This window comes from Rhodnius prolixus, unplaced genomic scaffold (assembly GCF_049639745.1).
Source record: "Rhodnius prolixus isolate KJV_2025 unplaced genomic scaffold, Rpr scaffold_6, whole genome shotgun sequence".
Taxonomy (NCBI): Eukaryota; Metazoa; Arthropoda; class Insecta; order Hemiptera; family Reduviidae; genus Rhodnius; species Rhodnius prolixus.
In genome coordinates, this window is record NW_027411634.1 from 34,560,218 (window position 1) to 34,579,025 (window position 18,808).

At 36.8% G+C, this 18,808-nt stretch overlaps 1 protein-coding gene across 4 annotated transcripts in view; it reads right to left on the reverse strand.

Moving 5' to 3' along the window:
- LOC141460304 (uncharacterized) overlaps positions 1-18,808 on the reverse strand; it is a 762,362-nt gene that overhangs the window by 506,174 nt on the left and 237,380 nt on the right. The window contains exon 1 of one of the 4 annotated variants that reach the window (XM_074140194.1): positions 18,723-18,755. The exons of the other annotated variants lie outside the window; for them this stretch is intronic. The gene's annotated coding sequence lies outside the window, so the exon portion shown is untranslated. Of the gene's footprint in view, positions 1-18,722; positions 18,756-18,808 lie in introns of those variants that run through there. 4 annotated transcript variants of the gene reach the window in all.

Here is an 18,808-nt window from a genome sequence, read left to right on the forward strand (position 1 = left end):
ACTATTGGTAAATAGTTAGGTGTAGATATTTCCGCTTCACTTATATTTTGAAATGTATTACTTGACGGCTAAGTCAAAATTCGACTGTCGATTTATGATTTTCAGTGGAGAAATGTAGAAAACTTAATGAAATTGAACGAAGCATTGAAATAATGACATTATTTTACTGATTATCGTTTAATATACAGTGGTACCTCGGTTCTCGAACACAATTCGTTCCGGAAGTGCGGTCAAGAACCAATTTGGTCGAGAACCGAAACAATTTATTCCATAAGAAATAATGTAAACTATGTAATTGTTGTTCATTCGTTTTGGTGACTGATTCATAGTTTCAATAGGATGAAAAAATAATTGCCATTTCAGTCGAGTAATATTTATTTTGCCGAGCTTTCGACCTAGGGACTAGATTAGATTAGATTGTACAAAACGGGCGGTTCCACCAAAAAGGGGGAAGGAACGCAGGCAATCCTGATGCCCATTGTTCCCCGCCCACCCCTCATCTCATGAGAGATACCGGGGTTTAAAAACAAATCCGGCTAAAAATTACCAGATGCTAATATAATAACCTAACAAAGTAGCAACAGGACACTAGGGAGCTTGACGACTCAATCGCCCAGTGCACTGAATAAACCTAGAAAGTTCATTAAGATTACCAGATGCTACAATCTCCGGTAGGGAGACATTTGACCTTCCGAAGACGAGGAATCTAGTTTTAGAATAAACTGGGCACACCTCAACAAAGTGCCTCACTGTTTCATCGGACTCACCACAGCCAGCACAATTTGGCGACTGGATTAGGCCACATTTAAAAAGATGATATGCTAAATTTGCATGTCCACTCAACACCTGAACCAACTGGCGGATCCGGGACCTGCTAAAACCAACCATATCCGTGGGATCTCCACCGTTTCCGATGTTCTTTCAAAATCCACTGTTCCACCTCTGTTCTACAACGTCGATAGGATACAGGGGTAATGGGCTGAGGAGTCATTGTTATCAACGCAGCTCCTTCCTTTGCTGTTTTATCAGCAAGTTCGTTACCCGGAATCCCAGAATGACCAGGAGACCAAGCAACCGAAACAGTGTTCAAAGCTCCTAACAAATTGAGAGCAGCATGACAAGAATTGACCGAAATTTGGTTCCTACTAGGAGAGGCCAGAGCTTTAATTGCAGCCTGGCTATCCGTGAAGAACCTAACATCAGTGTCGGCAAATCCCTTCCAGCGGAGTAAAGTAGCCGCCATCTCAATGGCAGCCAACTCCGCCTGAAAAACAGATGCATAATTACCAAGATCAAGGCAGGTGCGTTCCCATTGGAACCCAAACTGGGGTCCCCAGATGCAGAGACCAGCACCTGCCCTATCCATCAATGAACCATCCGTAAAAACAGAAATGGCGTTTGTTGATAACTCGACAGCCGAAGCACAAGCCTCCTCCCTCGCAAGTATCTGAACCCCATAATTCCTACTGAAGTCCAGAGTCGCAGGGATGAAGTCCCCCGGCATGGAGAGCACTGCAATATGCTTTTTATCCTCTCGAATCAGATCAGCATGACTAATAAGCCTGCCTTTCCGACCGAGAAGGTTCATAGATGCCCACGTGCCGACACTCTCAAGTCTACGAGCGGCCATCAAAGCCTCCCCTCTAAGAAAAATATCCAAGGGAGGAAGCCGTAACATAAATTCCAAAGCGGCAGTAGGAGTACTCTGCAATGCTCCGGTAATCAATAGACATGCTAGCCGCTGGACGCGCTGCAAACCATTACAAAGCGTCTTCTGACGAGTAGCATTCAACCAAACAATACAGCCATAGGCTAAAATGGGACGCACTACGGCCGTATACATCCAATACATGAGCTTAGGGGAAATTCCCCATCTCTTACCAACCACCCTGCGACTAGGTCATCTTCAGGGCTAGTTTAGAAAGTAATATTTTTACATTTCAGGGTTGGTGTGTCTTCTGTATTAAAAATATTACTTTCTAAACTAGCCCTGAAGATGACCTAGTCCCTAGGTCGAAAGCTCGGCAAAATAAATTTTACTCGACTGAAATGGCAATTATTTTTTCATCCTATTGTAAACTATGTCAGTTTATTTCGTTTCTAAGCCCCAGAAATATTAGGCCGTTTTACTGGCCTAATTTTTATATTTTATGTAAAAACGTTGTATCTAAACAAGAAATAAGATCTAAAAGTGTACAAATATAAAAACAACTCGGCTCATCTCGGGTGATCGAGTTCCAAATGTTTGTTCGAATTTCAGGACAATATTTTCTCGAATTTCTTGGTCGAATACCGATTTGTTCGAAAGTCAAATCGTTCGAAAACCGAGGTACCACTGTGTATTTTGAGAAGATTTAGCAAACTTAAGAACAGAGATATTATTTTTAAACATGTTTGTAATAGTTTAAGCAAAAGTTGTAAAAATTTTCTTAATAAACGTTCTTAGTGAGAGAAAAACATAAATTAGAGAAAAATAAAGTGAAAAAAAAGCAACACTAAGGTAACAAGAAGGGCTGGCTGGACAAAAAGAATGGCGAAGGGAATGTTGTTTTCCAAAGAGAAGCCCTTAACTACACCCTGTAGTTATATAAACTGGAGTTAAATTAATTGTAATCAACTAGAAAGAATTCTAGCTGGCGGTCCATGATACCATTTTAGGGTAATTAAAGAAGGCAACTTCGCTCTGCATACTTTACTAAATACCTTGTTTTTAGCAAAGAAGTTTAATTCATTTTAATTATACAAATTAGATTTAATTTAATACTGTAATATGAAAGGTAATTAACTGGTATTTAATTACTAAAGAAAAATATTAACTTGTAAAACGGAATAATAACCGTACTATTCGATTTTACCTAATTATTAGTATTAGAAAGAGAATAACAAATATTCGTTAAAAAGAGAAGACAGATTCTCAAGCGGAAGTTCCGGTTGCAGCTACTTATCTCAAGATTGGTCTCAAGCTAGGAGCGCTTCTACAACAACTCATGACTTTGTATAAAGTAAAGAACTCGGTCAGGAGCAGAAACGATCCGGACGCTAGCGGCTTGAGATGTTGACGCGCCTTTTGTTTAAGGCCCTACGGGGGTCTGCCCAAGGGACAAGTGTTGGCCTAATGGTTATGAAGTGTGTATTTTGTTAGTGAGAGATCACCAGTTCGAATCTTGGGTGTAACTACTATTTATTTGATAGGAAATAAATGTTAATAGTTCACAACGCCTAATTGGTACTTGGATGTTAAGCCAAAAAATAGACGGTGACTCTATTAATTCTAAAGTTTAACCAGTTAAGCGCGTTTGACGTGAATACACGTCAAATCAAATATCTATTACGGTGCGTTCGACGTGTATACTCGTCGTGAAAAATATAAAATTGCCATTAACTATAAAAACTCGAAATTTTAATAAAATACAATAAGAATATTATCTGGTGGGATGTTTCCTTTATCTTATCAATAGAACTGCCACGAATCTTATACGGAGAGGGTTGGAGGGAGCCAGCCAAATGATAAGAGGTTGCTATATGTTTGGTCTCCCGCATTAGAGATTGGGAATTACGCACACAAATAGAAGCTCTCAACCCTTGGGTGCAATGTCGTTTAGACCTCAGTACGAGCATGATTTCATTTTGCCCAGAATTCAAACCTCTTTTCTTCCTTGTAAAAGCAACTTGTGTCCTGAGTTAACTAGAGCAATGCATAAAGTGAAGCGGTGCAAGATTTTTGAATGAGCACAGAACGCTCTGGTAATCTGTAAGCCCCAGAAATTGCCGAAAAAGTCGTTTGCAGTGACTATTACGACTATTGTAAACTCTTCGTTGTTTTTGCGCCCTGCGTACGACGTGTATACACACGTCATTTTCTGATTTTAATTCCGCACACTGTGGAGGGTTTTTTAAAAACTAAATTCCTCGCTTAACTGGTTAAAGAATGAAGTTCAGCTTTCCGTTAGGAAGATTACTTAGGTAAGGACAAGGATTCAAAATATTGGGCTCCAATGGATGCTTTTATGTGCACCAAAATGCTCATATTTTTCTCTAGTCTTGTGGAGACTAGATTTTAGTAAGTTCAAGAAGGGACAGCATAAATATATTTTACATTCCCGCTTGTTGGCCAAAGTAAGGAAGAACAACATGGACTCCAGCGTACCTAGAGCAAAGTGTAAGTGTTTGGCTACCTCAAAAGCAAACTTACCAACTGAACTACGATCGCCAAAGAAAATGACTTGTTGAGAAAGTAAAAGAGAAAGTTCAGAAAAGTTTTGTAAACGCTGAAATAAATAATTTTTTTTTCGTTCAAAACTTACTGGTAAAGGAGGAAAACAAGATATTGGTAATTCCTTGTAAAGGAATATTCCTTCGTATCTAAAATGAAAAACTGGGCTACAAGTCTTTTGTTCAGTTAACAAAATACTTGGAAAGGCTCTCAGTAATAAAGGGTATGGTCCTTAATTAAAGAAATATCTAATCCCACCTACTCGCTTCTTGTGGGAAGAAAGAGTGAAAAACTTTGGAAATGCGAGAGATTTATAAAGTTCAAAACGTTAAGTTTTTCACAATACCTCCTTTTGGCTTTTTCGATGTACTTAATTAAATTTTCTTGAGTTAAGAAAAGCCGATACAAGAATTTTTTTCTCTCTCTCTCCTTTTATAACTAGAATATAAAACTAAACAACAAAGAATAGATATTTATCTCTGGTGAAGATGGGCACAGCTTCCAGCATCTTGTTATAATCACATTTTCATTAACTTCCAAAAGTAATATATTTGTTCATGTTTAAGAATGACTATTAATGGATCTTGGCTTTCATTTTAAACTTGTTCCAATTTTCAAATGCTTTAACCGGCCCCCCATGCCTCTTCCAAAATGCAAAAAAGTTTCGAATTATTTTTAATTAAAAAGTGAAGAGTTGTTTCAGTAGTTTGCGTGCTTTAGTTCTAAATTAAAAACTCTTTAAACTTTCCAAAGTTGAGATACATATTTCTTTCTAAGAGACGATCTTTCCTTTACGACCCAGGAAGATCCCAGGGTCAGAGCGGAATTAAGTTTATTTTCTCTAAATCCTCAAAATTACGATCTTTACAAACTTTTTGGTACACAATTTTTACAGGAAACGCTTTTGGGGCCCCCCCTTAAAAGATGCAACAGTAATCATTCTTCAGCAATTGGTTAATTTCTTTTGATTTTTATCAGTCGCAGCACGCATGTTCATTTGTATCCCTGACCGGTTTTGGGCTTACATCCATCTGCAGTGTTTAGTGTAGAGCTTTACTTGTAGTTTCCGTCTCCGCACTACTCTTGCTGACTTAGTGAGGGAGGTCACATGGTTTTGTGCGCTTCTGAACTGAATAATCTGCCTCGGATGTTAGATGAATATCCGAAATCGATCAGCGATATAATAAACCCAGACAGAATCAAAGACACTGTGGACCTAACCACATCTTCAATAAGATGATTATTCAAAACTGCAGTCAATGACTTTTTAAACTTTGCCTCCCAAAAAGCTCTATACTTTTACTATTTGAAATGCTCCATAGAGTGAAATGGACCAGCCATTTCTTCAGAGAGCTTGAATCCCCTAGTCTAACATCAACATTTCCATTAACACTTTGACTAAAATAGTCTTTTATTCAGGGTGTTCATTTTAAGACGGCTCGCAAGCCAGGTTAGCCTGGAGGTTATCAACTGCTCTCTGTATCTGAGGAGGCACCTTTGAAGGCACAGTTCATGCTTCACAAATGCATTTGAGCCGTCTTAAAATGAACACCCTGTATAAAAAACAAAGTGTAGTTTCATGTATCGGGTTTCGGCGACTAGGTTGATAAAAGGAAAGTTAAGATCAGTATGTATAGTCCAGTTAGAGACGTAAACAGGAGCATTTACTATGGATCAAACTATTTTAGATTGTAGAGATTGAATACTTTGGACGTGGGTGCGTTTGGTGGAACCCTACAGCTATATTCAATACGTCCAGATGGGTTCATTTAATTAAAGGTATAAATTAGTCTTTTGCTGTCTAATGACCGTTCAGAACTATCGTCTCTTTAGACTTTTAAGTAGCCAAAAGCGTCTATCTAGTTCTGTTCTTTTATGTCTGGTTGCGGAGATTCCAAGAAAGTGCACGGCCTATTGCTAAGGCCCAAGGTAGAGGGCAACAGAATCAATGATGACGTAGCTGTTTTGTAAGGCGCTAAGCGCAGTGTTCTCTGAGAAAATAGAAATTCTACCTCAATTTTCGTATTAGAAGTATAAAAAAAAAAATCCATATAAAGTACTTTTGGGGAATAATACAAAAAGTAAACTATGAGATATATTATATTAAAGAAGTTAGTCCAATATTTGAACTTAAAAACTTAACTATAAGGGCACAGGAGGTTGTGAGAGAGAGATTTACAGAATAGGGAGGAGAAAAGCTTACAACCTGTTCGCTTGAAGATGAGTTTGAAAGTTAACAAACAGCTTAATATAAGTAAACGTCGGCTTTTTCTTCTCTCTTCTTTGGGTGTTATTTCACTTTTTATCAATTGTTCCTTACAATATACTTCTTTATACAGTAACATCTCTAAATTAGTTTAGATGAAATTTTAAACTATGATTTTAGTGGCACAAGCAGTGCCGTCTGGTAAAAATTATATTAAGTGATTACAACTTTCTCTTTTTTTGGTTTAACAATCACCGAAGGAATTAGCCCCGTGGTTAGGATAAACTGGATTCGAACGCGGAAGCTCTGGGTTCTAATCCAGCCGCTGTGGCCTTTAGATTTTCTCTTTCTAAGAGCTTCTTAAAGCTCACTTACTGGGCGCCAGTGTTCTCAGATGTTGTCATACCTTAAGTGTATATATATATATAAATAAGGTAAGTAGGGGGAAGACGCATGTACCGTCAGATTTTGCATATCTACAACTGGATGACAGCACTTCCTACGTTAGAGCGTGTAGTCATCAACTGTGAATACCGTGCTTGTGAATATTTATATGTATATATTTAAAATAATCGGTTACTTAACAACCTGAATTTTGATATAAATACAGGACGCAATAAGTTATCACTAATCAAATAGGGGTCAATTATTTTGGGTTTAATTTCAAAATAGTATTATGCTTCAAAATGATGGAAATGTTTTTATAGAGCCAGGTATAGTCGCGCAAATAAAGAAAGGAGAGATTGAGATGATTGGGACACGTGGCGAAGATGCCTGCGAGGAGGTTACTTCAAAATTGTAAAAAGCAAAACCAAGAGGCGCAAGAATTCGTGGGCGCCCTCGACTTAGTTAGAAGGCCGCAGACCGAAATGAATGGGGGGGGAAAACCAATTTTGGAGGTGCAGGTCCCACATTAAGGAATGTTGCACCGAAATTGCTTAATTCATGCAATTGAGAGTTCTTTTTAACAACGAAAAAATAGTTTAGCTTGGAAATTAAGAACAGTACAGAGAGGTTTCGAAGTTAGCTAGTTATATCTACTAATCCTACCAAGGCACCCACCAGGCTGCATCTTTCGGAGACAAACGCACTAATGTGATCCTGGTCTAAGTACTCCAGAGGAGCCCAATTACTTTTAAAGACCTGAGGACCAAAAAAAGAGATACGTTTACTAATTAGTTTTCGGGCTTATCGGGGGTACTAAGCACAATTCAGGGCGAAACACATTAGATATTCTAAACTTCTCTCTAAAAAAAAAGAGCTATAAAACCAACTAGGTGTTTATTCCGAAACTCAGGATTGCAAAATGAGTACCGCGCTTCCATTCCTTTGTATTGTTTGAATATTTAGGATGGGTAATTTGAGTTCCCGGTTTTGTTTCTATGAACAGAAACCTTAGGTACTTAGATCTATAATTTTATTGTGAATTTGTACTTAATATAAATGTAACATATCATATTTGTTTTCCCTGGACTAGTTCAGGATTAGAAATAGATCAAAGCTAATATCAAAAAAACTTAACGGTGGTCTCGAGGTACAATACTGGCAGTAAGCAGAAGGTTATTGGAATTTCATGAACTGTAACCAGTACCTTAAATAACCACCTAACCAGCTTCCAAGTTGGAGCCCTATAAAAACTGCAAGGTCATATAGAAGGACATTATAAAAGGATGACCTGTCTAGATGACCAACAACCAACCAAGAATCCCATTGGCAGAGTAGAAAACTGATTTCACTGTATAATATGAAGAAATGCAGTTACCAGTATCAGGAAATGTTAACGATGCGATTAAGAAAGGATAAGACAATTGAAGAGCTTAGTGCAATAAGGAGTTATCTACATTTTTTTTTCAGAAAATGTGTTTAGTGGCGCCCTCTATTGTATGTTCAATTCTACATCTTTTGGTGCATAAACGAGTCTTTATGCAGACTCGTTTACTATTACTTATTCTCTAAACTAGGTTAGATTTAGAGCAAAAATGAGTTTTCTACTGCAGATAACTGTCTTTTGCTCCAAACGGAAAAGATGACGCCATCAATCAAACAAAAATTTTCAAACAAACATTTTTATATTAGGTTTATTTTATGTTTATATTAGGTAGATATTATTTAGGATGGAAGATTTGCGAGGAATCGGTCAAATGAAACAACTCGTCTGTTTGCCAACGTTTCGACAAATATATTGTCCTCTTCAGAAAACAGTTTCTATAACTCGATCAACCCGCAGAGCCACGCCCTGAAGAGGGCAATATATTTGTCGAAACGTTGGCAAAAAGACGAGTTGTTTTATTTGACCGATTCCTCGCAAATCTTCCATCCTAAGTTTAACAATTTGCGGTCACGAAAACTATATATTCGTATAGATATTATTATTTTTCTTTTTGACAGACATAATAATATATCTAACATTCGCTTCGACAAGACACAAAATGCCACTTAAAAGCTCAAAAACAAGAAATCTGTTGTTATGATCTAAAGTGCATAATATGTATTACTCAAGTTTTACTGAAAATTATGATTTTGGTGCACAAAAAGAGTTAGCTGCAAAATAACTTTTGTTTATAGCAAGCTTAAAAAATGCCCTAGAAAGTTCAAATTGAGCCCCAAATGACCCCATCACAAAATATTAACTAATCCTTACTGCAGACACAACATAAGAAATAATACATCTTAAAGCATATTTAGTTTTTTGTCCCTACTAAAAATTAAAAAAAAAACTATAGATAACTCCTTTTTGCACCAAGCTCTTCAATTATGGACACAAGTGAATGTTCAAGTAATGCTCAGTAATTCATAAGATGTAGCTTCAAAACGTATTCGTATTCAAACAATCAAAGCATGCATTCATCAAAGCATTATGGTCTCATTCATGCACGATATGGTTAGCAATTGGTGAGGCGGGCAAGGTCATCTATGGTGCTTGAAGTAAGAGGAGGAAAGCGGTACATCCGGTTGGGATAGAGGAAGAAACACGATTAAATTCAGCATAAATTAAAAAGAAAAAAAAAAATGGGAAAAATAAGATGAGAGGAGGAGAAAGAGAGAGAGAGAAAAAAAGTTGGAATATTTGCGAGCAGAACGGTGTGTTAGCCAACCAAGTGGATGATAAGAGTTGGCTTCAAGGTGTATTTGTAATGACCTAGTGAAGTCCTCCGATGGTGTTACCAACATCTCTTCGCTAACTGTATCTCCCGGCCCACCGGCAACCAGAGGAATAGAGTTTGGCACGAAGAGTCAGGGATGGTTTATGAAAGGTTATTCCAGTCACGTTTGCAGGAACATCTCCAGCCCTGTGTGAGTTAGTGTGTTTGTAGGTTGGTAGTACTGTGTTACCTTAGGGCCAGCACCATCAACCGTTTATTGCCACTCTTAGCCCTTCCATCGGCTACTAAAGGTATTCCAGTTGCCCTGGCCACTGTTAGTAACTTATACACCTCAGCTACGTCCCTTCAACATGTACAATGAAACACAATCTTCTCATGTTCACCCTTAAACTCCATGTACTTCCACTTCTCCCACATTTACTGCCTCTCAAACCTTTATAGTCTACAAATACAGACACACAACCACACTAACACATGTAACTTTGTCTACATTATTTGTTCAAGCTCAGGTCAACGATTTAACGAAAGTAAAGGTAAAAAATAGATTGTTAATTCTTAAATTTTTGTTTTGTTTTGTTTTAAAGGTTTTATTTAGAGACCTAATTTCTTATATTTAAGAATTTAAGACAAAATACTGCAAATCTTCTTTAGATTTAGGAGATTGTGATTCACTGTACAGTTAAATGGACTTAGACGAGGTGTACTAGTTACTAACAGTAGCCTAGGCAACTACTGGAATACTGAGTAGCCAATGGTAGGATTGAGAGAGAGCCAAATAAACAGTTGATGGAGCTGACCTAAAGAATTGAATCAGATGGCTAAAGGAGGATACCAAATGGAATAGCCTGGAGATCTTTAACGAACAGAAGGATGTGCTTCTAGATATACAGGGTGAACCAGTAAGTATTGTCCATAGGCCTACTGTGTGTAGTACATCTCAAGTGGAGTTCAATGACGTATTGGCCAACTTCATATTTTCCACCGTTCTTGAGTGACGTCACTTTAATTTTTTTTTCCAAAATCATTACTTTTTTCCAATAAAAATGTTATTACTCAGAAAGTATTAGTCCGAATTCGATTCTGATAACACGGTTAGAAAGACAGATCAATTTTCTAAAAATTGATACCATTTTGAAGCCATAAGTTATTCTCCAAACAGCCTCAATCTTCCTCCGAATGCTGGAAAAATAAAAGTAATCGAAATTTTTAAGAAAACTCATTAGGCCCTTACGAGATCATTATCAGACCTAGGTGCTGGCACTTTTTATAAAAGTTTCCTTGTCTAATGAGCTTTCAAACGGTATATCATTTTCCAGGATTGCTTTTATCTTCTGGTCTAAAAAAAAAATTCTGGTCAATCTCTCTGAAATATTTGAGAAAATGTTAGGAAATATTTTAAACAAGTACTATTTTTTTTTTTTTTAGTGCCATTTGTGACCTTTGACTTTCTTATTTTAAGACAATCTATTGTAAAAATTGATTACTGGCCCATCTAAAAGAGTTTTCAATGAATTAAACAACTTGATACACTAACACTGTTGAGTGCTCGTGAACACGTTTTCTTGCAAAACAAACGTAATTTCTCATACGAAGATAAAAGTAATCCTGGAAAATGATATACCGTTTCAAAGCCCATGCTACACCGTCCAGTGAATAGGAAAAACCATCCTGTAGGAGCCGACCATTCCTCTGGCAATCTCCCTCGAATTCAATGAGAATTATTTGCTACTCGCTACTACGTCACAGCGAGCATCTGCTCCGACTTCCAGTGACTCGGAATATTGCAAAGCCCTTCGAAATGGCACATAAAATACAGAACATCTTGCTCTAACTCCAGTTATGTTGCCACCAAAATAAAAACCTTCCAACGCAAAATAACTAAATTCTCCCTCCAAACCCATAATGAACTCTAATAGTCACTTGAAAATTATGTATAAATTTAATTTAACTTAACTTAAAAAGTGTTGATTAAATTTTGATTCATTGTCGGTCAGGACAATTAGCCTTATTTACTTTCGTTATTCGACAGAGACACTCACTTAGACTGTTTCAGCAATTCATTCTCTAATAAAACTTTATTAAGGGCAATTCTGGAAGTGGCTTCCCTTTAGAGTATTATTTTAGTAGAATATACTGTCCTAATTATTAAACCACTTCAACATCTGAGTTTATTGACGTTCGTAGCTTTTCTTCTTTTTCAATACACTGACAGTGTCCTCTCGTTACAGACAACACTATCACCGGACAGTGGGCTGTAAGAAACTCCTAGGAAGTAAGAAAAACTATGTGCAAGGAGATGGATTCGAACCCGAACTCGCTAAACACTGGACTAATCCCTTCCCTATAGAATATAGACGCGCCTTAAATCACAAAAAAAAAGAAGATCTATTTTGATAATTTCTAGAAGAATATCTTTGTGGGGCTGTTCTTGAGGGGAATAGGGTTATTTTACTATGATTACATATGCTATTTATTAATTAGATACACAGTGAATGTGAGATACCGTTAAACATATTAGGGGTTCCAAATTCATAAGTTAAAAAGAATACGAGGAAGTCCAGAGATTATTTAGAACGCCAAAGTATCATAAAAACAAAAACCACTTTTTGGGGAAGTTAAATAAGAGAAGGGGTAAGTACATTAGTTCACCACTGGGCTGAGACAGGCGAAGGAGTTCATTAGAGGCTATTCGCCGAGGCTGACCGCAGAATTAATCCGTCAAGGCCGTGGGGCTATAAGGATAATTGTAGGCCTATTAACGGGCCACTGCAGGCTCAGAAAACACATGCATCGCATGGGCCTGGCAGAAGATAGCCTTTGTAGGTTCTGTCAGGAAGAGGAGGAAACGGCACTGCACGTGTTGTGTCAGTGTGAGGGGCTCGTATGGCTAAGGATGTTACTTCTCGGGGAGGAAAAACCAAGGCTTGAGAGCTTTACCCAGGAGCCACTCTCCAGAATTAAGAGTCTGATTAAGCGGACAGGTCTGGAGGGTGAGCTCTAAAGCCGGGGAGCCACAATAGATCCATGGGGGTCGCGGTGGCGCAGGCCTTTAGGCCACCCTAATTTAAATCTAATCTAAGTACAGTAGTTAAGTTAAGTTTCATGTAAGTTAGTTGCTGGCTTTAACTTGACGGGAGAATTTTTATTATTTAGATTAATAGAGTCTGCGAGCGTATCAACGAAGATGATTGAGATAGTGTAAGAATGCTCGGTTAGAACTATATCATAAATGTGTGGGGTATATGCTAGTACATTTGTACATACGAGTATATTCTGCCGTAATATAGTGGAGTTTGGCGAGCAAGTTATTTATGTTGTAAACTGTTCCCAGTTTGCCGAGAGAACATACTAGCTAATAGTGTGGGCTAGAGAATTTAGTTGGACGCATCTAGAAGTCTATTCACATGCCACTGGTAGTATATACCGGAAACACATCCAATTCTAATACTTCCACCCCCATGGCGGCAATAACTTTAAATTAGAAGCTATCTAGTTTGGGGTGCATATAAACTGTTATTTCATGTGGGTGAAAAAAATATATGATATCGCCGATATTATAAGACAACTTTTAGAAGGCATAAATGAAAAAGAAGAAGAAATAACTTCCCTAAGAAGATTGTAACGTGCAATTTCCAGTGACTTTTAAGACTCAAAAAACCCGCTGACGAATGACAGGACAAACGAATGGGTCTTATGGTGAGCTAAAGTTAACCCCAAAATAGTTGCTCCAGATAACAAGAAAGCAGAAAATGTGCACTGGTAGTGTCAGTGGGTAAAAAAATTAAAAATTGGAACCATCAAATTAAATTTTAAAGTTTATTTTATCCTTGATGAGTTTCGAACTTGCATCCATTATTAGAGGAAGATTAATCAGTGTTTGGAGCAGAGGATTCGACTTCACTAACAGTTTCCGGTCTCGCAATACACTTGCAGTTTGAATGAGGGAGGTTATAATGGCGTGTTTGGCAAAAAAACATAAAACATTTTCATGAAAATACTGAAATAAAAATCAACATAACTTATAAAACGTATACTGCATTCCATCGCGGAGATGCCGGGTTCGAATCCAGCTGCTGGCCCCTTACATTTTCTCTTCTCAGGAGTTTCTTACAGGTCTCTATCCGGTGATGGACAGTGTTGCCCGTAATGGAGGCCGGTAGTGCAATTAAAATAACCTCCAGGCCCTAATGATCTCTGATATAGAGGCGCCCTATTAAAATTTATATAATATAGCCTATCCATAAACATAATTGAAATCGAATTCTCAACAACAAACTGAATAATGGATTACTTTATTAGATTAATGGATTATTGTATGGATTAAGTCTGAAACCGGAGTCAAAGATACCAATAATCATGAGTGCTACGTAGGTCAAAATCAACGATATTAACCAGCACTGCAAGTCTTGTCCATATTTTCAAATAAAAATTTTCTTTGAACCAGAAAATGAACTAAAATAATCAATAAATTTTACTTAGACACATCATATAAATCCAATCTGAAGATTGAATATAATGGGGCTGCTGTTGACGTAGAATACGCCATTCAATTTGGAATATTGGGTAACACTTCCAGGAAATGTTACCGGGTTCGTTGCTAGGAGACAGCTCGTAAAATGGAAATAAATAAGCAGGTAAACGTTGAAGGCGTAGAATACGTCATCACAAATAGAAACTTTATATTAAGATCAAACAACAATAAAGACAAGAACTCGGAAGAGAGGTTTTAAGGTCGTAACATGAACTAAGTATTATCTTGAGGTGCATTTCTATTTGCATCATTGCATTTTAGGCTTCTAACCTTTATGGAAGTGGTTCCTGCTGCATGTTTATCTATTTATTTATTATGTAATTAAGATTTATCTGAAATTAGGGGTTAAATATAGTAGCCTAAATATAGTAGACCTCGCTCTAAAGTACTTGGATAAGCTGGGTCAGAATGCATTGAGATTTAAGGTCGAGTTAGCCAAGGCAAGAGTCCTCAAGTATTGACTCGAACCAGAGACTGCCATCACGATATAACTTTGTGACTTAAAAAAAAGAAAAAATGAGAATAAAGGAATAAGAGAACCTCAGGCGTAAGAGAAGGATGTCTTCAGCCCAAATATGTTACAGAAGATTACAGGCAGGATATCTCTGCTTTCTGAATAGAACGCAACCAAGAGTTTGTTAGGTTTACTGCCTTAGAAACGCCTGGGTGTCCAGGCATTTACACAAAACAGTGAGGATGTTGAGTCCTAAAAAATGTCAAAATTTGCGAAAAGAAGTTGGTTACCACTATTTAAGTCAGTGTATCCATTTTCAGGTTTAATGTTTTTGAAGATAAACACTTTCGTGGGTATGCTTCGAAGATCTGGAGCACAAGGATATCTAATGATACTTACTTAGCAGATGAGAGTTCAGTTCTGCGGGAGCTCCTTATACGGTAAGTGTGGGGAAATAAGTTGGAGGTGGTGGATTACAGCGAAAGAGAAAGAAAACATTGATTGAAATCTAATTAAAGCAATTAAAATCAGTCCCCAATTATTTGCAAAACTAAACTGAGGAAACCCTAACTATAGTTTCAGCCCTTTACTTTTCCGACATAAAAATGCAGACTAAAAACTAAATCATAAAGACCCACATTGAAACATGATGTCTACAAAAGAGGTGGCAACACCCTGCTATCTTTAGAACCCCCCCAAAAAAAATTCTTCCCTACATGAACAAACTAAATGTAGAGCTCGGCCTTCAGAACATCGCTAACTAGACAAAAAAAAAAAAAAAAGTAACGCTAACAAAAATCAATGCTGACATAATCGACAGGCGGGAGGAGGTAATATATTACCATTCAGTTGTAATGAAACTGACATTTATCGAATAACTGTCAACAATTTGAAAGACTGTCGTTATCGTCATGAATGTCCATGATTAAATAATCAGAACTGGCAGTCGACTACGATAGAGAGCAGGATGTGAAATTGATTTTTAATAATTTTTAACTATAAGCTAGATATTTTTATGGCATAAAAATGATCTTTTATTAATATTTTCTAAAGATTAGTGATTGCAGACAGTTGTAGTGGAAAACTCACCAAATAAACTTACCAACACTGCACTTTCTCTGTTCACAACTATTAGCGAACTTCATTTGTAAGTAATGATTTTCTGTTTATGCTATGTCTGAGACTTCTATAAGGAATATCTGACCAAATCCGGACTTCACCAACTCGTGGTGACCCCAGAGGACAACTGCTCCTTGGAGCAGACCAACAGCGATGGCATGAGAACTTTATCCATAGCACAGTAATTGGAGGTTATCACACTCTCCAACTGGCTAAGATATCAAGAGATAGGGGGAGTCATTCTCAGAACATCTTAGTTAGATGTTAGATAGAATATCATCCTAGATATTCTCCCTCTTTCCAGCAATTTCCAGTTTAAAGCGACATGAGATCCGAGCCGAAGAATGGATAGATAGTGACTGCATCAAAAACAGAGCCTTCCACTAATCGGACGGTAACTTTTTGGTACACAAAGAAAAAAAAAGCAGTAAAGTAATGCCTATTTTCTTCAGGCAGGCTTTACGTCCAAGTACCTAATTAGGTGTCAAGTAAACATACTTTACTATAAATTTCACACATAGTTAAACAAACTGTTAAATAAAACCCAAGACCTAGACCCGGAGATCGAACCCAGTATCCACAATAAGCATTAACTTTAGTGGGCCTGGGTTCTAACCGCTAGGCCACCGCAGCAGCGCATTGTTACAATAAGACTACAGGTTCCTTCGAAATAAGCAGCCCTTCCTTGTTAACAAGGGCATTGCAAAGCAATTATAAAAAAAAAAAACCTTAGTAAATGTTGGGTGCTGGAGGAGCGTATATCCTCTCTTGATGGGATTGGGTTTTAAGGCTTTAGGAAGTGATAATCTCAATCTACCAGCTAACATCAATTCCTGTGAGTTTCGCAGAGGTAACTTAGGTGTTCGGGTGGGACATGAATAGCCAACTTTGTTTAAATTTTAAACAATTTTAATGATGTAAATTAAAGAAAATCACGCAAATGTCCACATCATTCTAATTAAAAATTAATCAAAATCTAATTGCGTCATTAAATGCAAAACAAATAAAATAATAAATTAAAAAGAATCAGCTGTTTAAGGCACTTTAGTCATAAACAGTTACTGCTTACAAACTTTGTTTGATTTCGTTGTTTTTTTTGGTTCCCAGAGAAAAACAAAAGTTAAATGAGAAAATTAAATGAAAGTTTTGCAGTACATTGTTTTCCACTTATCAAATTCTCAAACGAATTTCCATGTTATACACAGTTCACCCTTGGAAAACTGTACAAACTTTTTCCAGATCTTCCAATTGACTAATTTAATGCCCACAAATAGTTTTTAAAATAGTTTTTCCTTTTTTTTGTTTAAAAAATAAAACTTGCCAAAGTAAATAATATATTCATAATAACATAATGGTGTTCGATAATTATTATGGGTACTTGATTGGAATAAGATATGGTATAGAAAGATAAAAATAATCTTTGGCACTACTCATTGCATTTTCAATGATAAAACTAAGCCTGAGCAATAGACGTGTATGCCTACAGAATGCGCCACTGCAATGTTTTTTTGATCAACTCCACTGTGGAATGAGCATGTGGCTCTGAAACCATTGATCAGACTATTGTGGAAAACTACTCAGTCTGTTGGATTTAAAATTGGCTACACCGTGGCCAGTAAAAACTCTGACCTCCAAACAACATGCACAAATCATCTGCGCAAAGGGAAACGATGAACAGTAACTAGGACAGTAATCCCTCCTGAACTGCGTCACTTTAGTTCTGACAAAGCTATGAGCTGTAAGTCTATTCGAAGTACTGCAGTAAAAATCTTGGAATGTATAATTTCCCCTCCTTAAGTACAGATCATGTGTCAGTAAAGCCCCACAATCGTCACCATTGCTTTATCCCACATACACTTCGAGATGCAACTTTTGGTCAAATTATATACTACATCCTAAGAACCCTGTTTTACAAATAAACATGGAGGCCGATTTCTATACTAAACCAAATACAAGAAGTCATAAATACACATAATTAAAAGCAAAGAAGGCAATGAAATAATATAAATGAGAAATATCAAAGAAAAACCCTAAACAAACCACTACCAAAATTACAACAAATCAGGTTTTGTAAAACCTAGAATCAAGATGTAAAAATAGGCTCCCAGTTGCAGACACCATACTCCCAAATGGAAAAGTTGCTAACTGGGGAAACCTCGTTGGATACTTTTATTTCGGTAGTGCAACAACAAGAGAAAGATAACATGGTGTCGCGTGCTAGAATGGGACAATTTCATAAACTGTATCCCAGACTGTTATACGGGCTAGATTATGTCCGTAACAGGACATTTTCTGAGGCACAACTTCTCATGCAGGCCAGATCTGAATCGCTGTACCTTAACTACAGGTCTTTTGGTACAGAGTCTGGGCAAGAGTGTACCCTGTGCAATTTATATGAGATGGAAGACATTTTCCACTTTATTGGGATATGCCCCATCCTGGCCCCTTATAGATTGCAATATCTGGGAGGAAAAAAGTTAACACAGGAAGACGTCATTCTTTTTCTTAATGGGAAAAATTGGGACAACTTGTATAGATATTTAAAGGCAGCTTTATTATATAGAAGACTAATTATGGAGGAATTTCAATGAATGGTTAATTTATTTTTTGGTTAATTTCATAAATTATTTTGCTGTAACTTAGTACCGAGGATGAATTATTTTGTTGTTTTCGTTGTAGCAACTCGGCAGACGGATTTTTTTATCCATGCTGAAAAGTGTTATTTCTTTTATTTTTTTCACTTTTATTTAATCTGTGTATCATTTAATGTAAATAAAACACTATTATTATTATTATTATTATTACACATAATTAAAAGCAAAGAAGGCAATGAAATAATATAAATGAGAAATATCAAAGAAAACCCCTAAACAAACCACTACCAAAATTACAACAAATCAGGTTTAGTAAAACCTAGAATCAAGATCCATCCTAAAATGAATACCTAACATCAGTAAATCTAAAAATAAATTATAACAATACAAAGCAGGAAACTTTAGAAGCTACTGTTATAGATGCTATAACTAACTATAGAAGCTTATATGCTTCTATTCTATTGTCAAATAGATGCTGTGATAATACAATAGTCTACTTACATAAAACCAGAAGTAACTTTTCAGAAATCTCATCTTACCTAGAATCAAAAAGTAACATCGATTAAAATATTTTATTAAAGTAAAAA